Consider the following 5,460-nt stretch of genomic DNA (forward strand, 5'->3'; position numbering starts at 1 on the left):
AACTTTTTATTTTGAAGTTATTTTAAATTTACAGAAAAGCTGCAAAAGACAGAGAACTCCCACATATCCTGTAATTAGATTAATCAATTTTCATTTTTCTCTGTATTTTAATCAGCTCTGTCTCTCCCTCTGTTTTCCTCTGTCTCTCTCTCTTCACACACCCTCCTACATACAATTTTTTCTGAACCATTTGAAAGCAGTTGCTACATCACGCCCCCCTCAACATTGAAGGGTGTGCTTCCTAAGGACGATGATATTCTCTTATAAAACCGCAATGCAGGTATCATAGTCAGTAAACTTAGCATTTATATATTACTTTCTACAGTTCATACGCCATTGATATAATCTAACTGGTGGTTTAGACTCCAACTCTGTCAGTTATCCCAATATCATTTATAGCATTTCTCTCCCTGCAGTTCATGATCTAGTATTGCATTTAACGGTTATGTCTCTTTAGTTTCTTTTAATAAATAAGAAAATTCCTCAGCCCTTCTTTGTCTGTCTTGATACTGACATTTTTAAAGAATATAGTCCAGTTACTTTATAGAACTTTCTTTTTTAAGTTTTTAGTTTATTAGTCCTAATGAAAAATCTGCTCAATCACCCCAGATAAAGTCACTGAGGAATCTTCACTCCTTCTGTCGTCCAATCTCCTCCTCACTTTTTGTCAACACCAACGTTGGCCTTTGCAGTCCCCCTAACTTCCTTCATTGTGTTCTTGCGTTCCTTTCGCTGTTTTCCTGAGATCTTTTTCTCCTCATACAGCACATGTCTTGCAAGTCTATGTTTGGGTTCATTTTTCTTGGCGTAATCCAAGGAATCATAAGTCATGCCAAAGCCAGTTGTCTTTCCACCACCAAAATGGGTTCTGAATGCAAATACAAAGATGACATCTGGTGTGGTCTTATACATGTTGACTAGTTTTCCCCAAATCTATCCTAGGTGCTGTTGCCTTCCCAGAGGGAAGGACAGTGATGACCATTTGTTTACGGTGAAGTAGTCGATTGGTCATGAACTTCCTGGTCTGAATAGTTACTGTGTCGTTCATGATGGCAGCTGACCCTCAAGCTTTCATAGAGCTTTTTTCAATGATTTTGTCCAATGTTTTCTCAAGAGTAGATTGAGATTATGCGTCCCCTGCTGGTTGACTGCTTAGGTCACATGCTCTTCTTGGGTGTCCTGTCTGGAGGCACACATTACCTGACTGTCCCTCACAGGTGAGGAAAACGCTGAGGACCTGGTGATGATGTTGTTCAGTTTCTCCCCTGTAAGATTATTATTCCCCCCCCCCTGCAACTGGTTAGCAATCCGTGGGAGTCACTTTTTAATCATGCAAATATTTTGCATCTCACAAAACTTTTCCTCCTAGATTTAGAAGCTATTGATGAGTCTTACTTGTACTATACTTTACTATGATGTTTGTAAAATAGATATTTTCCCCCCCAACTCCTCCTCTCCTTCCATATTGATCAATTGGCACTCAGCGTATACTATAAGAAAGAGCTGTCTTTTCTGCCCTGTTTATTAATTAATTAGTTTTTTGATTTATTGTCTATTTCATATCAGCATGATCTCATGAATTCTTATTTATTCAATAAATTATAAGCCTTTATAGTCCTTAGTTCTTATGATCCTCAAAGTGTAGCATATATGGCAGTTTGAGGATTATAATTGGTGTCTTTCTGGTCTGCCCCTATTATTATTGAACACATCCTTACTTTCCGGCCCGCCAGAATGCTCTAGGCTACTTGGTACCTTCCCTACTTTTGCAGTTTCTCACTACATACGTTCAACAACAGATTCAAGGGGATCTTATGCAGATTTCTGGTGCTTTTCCCTGTGATTTTTTTTTAAAGCAGGTACACGTATGCATTATTTTCCCTTATTTCTTATACAAAAAGTAGCATACTCTCTATATTATTTTGCCTTTTGCTTTTTTTTTCTCTTAATAATATATCCTAGAAGTGATGCCATATCAGCTTACAGAAAACTTTGATGGCTCTTTCTCTACATACCATCCAATGTTCTGGTACTTGGACCCACAATGCAGGCACCTGAGCTTCCATGATCTCTGCCTCCTGAGCCAGAAGGCCTGCTCTGCTTGGGTTCCACCCACCCCCTCACGCCCCCATATAGGACCATGGTCTGGAGAGAGGGCTGAGAGAAGGGTGATAGCCGGGCTCATCTCACCGGTTTCCCTTTTTCAGGGGTCATACTCTTGTGCTGCCTATAGTTCAATGTCTTAAAACAGTGGTTTCACATGTTGTGTCCAGGTTTCTAGATGTTTATGGTGGGACAACTAGAAACAACGAGACACAAAGTCCATTCCCAGTTAATCCATCATGGGGAACATGCCCAGGAAGAAACTTTGCATACAGAAGAGAGTGACTTCATTTTGCTCAAGCAAATGGGATTCCTTCTTCTAAATGAGCTTTTTTTGAACATATCCAGAATGCTGGAAAAAATTTCTAGAAACATATTCTCTGGCAACTGTAATATAACTTATTGCTTTAAACCCAGTCTTTTACCTCAGATCTCTTATCCCTACTTGCCTGCCCTCCTTGATCTGAATTTTTTTTTTTAATTTTATTGGGGAAGGGGAACAGGGCTTTATTGGGGAACAGTGTGTATTTCCAGGACTTTTTTCCAAGTCAAGTTGTTGTCCTTTCAATCTTAGTTGTGGAGGGTGCTGTTCAGCTTCAAGCTGTTGTCCTTTCAGTCTTAGTTGTGGAGGGTGCAGCTCAGCTCTAAGTCCAGTTGCCGTTGCTAGTTGCAGGGGGCGCAGCCCACCATCCCTTGCGGGAGTGGAACCGGCAACCTTGTGGTTGAGAGGACGCGCTCCAACCAACTGAGCCATCCGGGAGCTGAGCAGCAGCTCAGCTCAAGGTGCCGTGTTCAATCTTAGTTGCAGGGGACGCTGCCCACCATCCCTTGCAGGAGTTGAAGAATTGAACTGGCAACCTTGTGGTTGAGAGCCCACGCTCCAACCAACAACTGAGCCATCCGGGAGGCAGCTCAGCTCAAGGTGCCGTGTTCAATCTTAGTTGCAGGGGGCGGAGCCCACCATCCCTTGTGGGACTCGAAGAGTTGAACTGGCAACCTTGTGGTTGAGAGCCCATTGGCCCATGTGGGAATCGAACCGGCAGCCTTCAGAGTTAGGAGCATGGAGCTCTAACCACCTGAGCCACTGGACCGGCCCCTTGATCTGAATTTAACTGCCCAATGTGTGTGGCCCACATTCCCATTTCCTGATACCTTTCCTTTTCTGCTGGTCCCGATTTCTCTTCTAGCTCTGGTCTTAGCCCTGCTTAGATTTTGAGGTCTCCTTCCCAGATGATGGGTCCTCTATACAAAGCATAGCACTTTTAAAGCATCTTGCATTTATTAACTCATTTTAACCTTATGACACGTTCATGGGAAAGATATTGCTGTTGCCCTCATTTTACAGATGAGGAAACTGAGGTACAGGGAGGTTGGTCAGTTGCCTGAGATCACACAACCTGGACATAGCAGCGCTGGCATTGAAACCCAGGTAGTTTTCCTCCAGAATTCATGTTCTCAAGCCTCTGTGCCCCATATGCATAGCGCTAGGCCTGGGCTTGGGAGTGAAATGGACCTGCTTTTAAATCTTAGTTTTGTTGTTTAGCAGTTATGTGACCCTGGACAAATAACTTAGGTTCACTCAGCAAATTTTAAATTCCGCACCTATACATTAGGGATGACCATAGCATCTAACTTAGAGTGTTGTAGAGAGTTTTAAATGATATATAATATAATTATATGAATACACACATATGTAATTAGGCCATTATACAACGATCTATACCTACATGTATCGTCAGCAAAATGCTTGGTATCAGTGTGCTCTTAACAGAATGCAGTTATCACAGCATCACAGATTAAATCTAACTCTTAGTATAATTACTACCACTTCACTCCTAAACATGCACAAAGGCGTGTCCACATTAGGTATAGCTCTGCTTCACGCCAGCGTCTATCTCATTGTTTGGCACGTGATGGGCACTCCGTAAATGCTTGGTGAATGCGTTAATGAATGGATGGATGAGTGAGCTAGGTGCTGGCTGTACAGTAAGACGACAGAGAACGTCCTCATGGTTGACGTCCATGCCCTCTGGCTGGGGACCTGCAGATGGGGGACTCTCATAAGCTCTCAGAGGGTGGGTAGGTGGCAGAGTGAGACCTCGTGCTTTGGAAAATGCTCTCATTGTCTTTCACAGCAAAAGGACTCTCCTGAGCTTTCACTTACTCTGTTGGTTTGGATGTCCTCCAAGCAGTGACCACACAGGAGCCTCAGCCCCCATTTGGGGTTTGTTTTCTTCCAATGGGACACAGAAGCTGTGGACTCAGTTTGCTAGCTTCAATTTAGACAGTCTTCAAAGTCGCAAGGGAAAGCCCAGCTCTGTTTCTCTTCCAACGACTTTCTGAGTCCCTGCCATGGTTCTTGAAGGCCGTGTCTCAACTATACATTTGTGACTTCTTGCTTTTCATTGCACATAAAAATGCTAGAGGCCTGAGTTGACGTAGCTGGGTTAGAACACTCTTATGGCACCCACTGGCTGTGTGAACTTAAGTGCTCTGAGCCTCTGTCCCCTCATGGGTGAAACAGGGGTATTAAAGATGAAATGATATGCATGTGAAGTGCTTAGCACAATACCTGGCTGTATTAGGTAGCGTTCTCCAGAGAAATAGAGTCAATAGGGTGTGTGTGTGTGTGTGTGTGTGTGTGTAGGGGGGAGAGAGAGAGAGAGAGAGAGAGAGAGAAAATGTATACACATTTTAAGAATGGAAAAAACTGTATTAAAATTACTCTGATGGTAACCACTTTGAGCACCTCTTTGTAATAGCAGAAGTCAAATGTGATTTGTATTCATCTTTTGTTATCAGTATATATTGAGTATTACAATTTTAATTGTATCACTCATGGAATATGAAGACTAAGAAGTCCCATGACCTGTTGTCTGCAAGCTGGTGGCCCAGGAAAGCCAATGGTATGATTCTAGTCCAAACCCAAAGTCCTGAGAACTATGAGCACTGATGTCTGAGGGCAGGAGATGAATGTCGCAGCTCAAGTGGAGAACAAATTCTCCCTTCCTCTGCCTTTCTGTTCTATTCAGGCCCTCAATGGGTTGGATGGTGCCCACCTGCTTTGGTGGGGGTGACCTTCTTTACTCAGTCTACCACTTCAAATGCTAATCTCTTTCAGAAACACCCTTGCAGATACATATGAAATAATGTTTTACCAGCTACCTGGGCATCCTTTAGCCCAGTCAAGTTGACACATAAAATTAACCACCATGTTGGCCATAGGTGGTGTTACAGTTCAGTTACCTTACGTCATACTCCTTTAAACAGGGTGCGTTAACAAGGAGTTTTCAATTGAAGTACAGAGGACTTTGAGATTGTTGTCTCTTTACAAGAGGGTGCTGCCTACGTGGCCTG

General features: G+C 42.9%; 1 pseudogene; it reads right to left on the reverse strand.

The window, feature by feature from the left end:
• Nucleotides 1-657: 657 nt before the first annotated feature.
• On the reverse strand, nucleotides 658-1,048 carry LOC109451398 (small ribosomal subunit protein eS24; annotated as a pseudogene).
• Nucleotides 1,049-5,460: the final 4,412 nt, after the last annotated feature.

The sequence above is a fragment of the Rhinolophus sinicus genome, linkage group LG06, assembly GCF_036562045.2.
Source record: "Rhinolophus sinicus isolate RSC01 linkage group LG06, ASM3656204v1, whole genome shotgun sequence".
In the NCBI taxonomy this organism is placed as follows: Eukaryota; Metazoa; Chordata; class Mammalia; order Chiroptera; family Rhinolophidae; genus Rhinolophus; species Rhinolophus sinicus.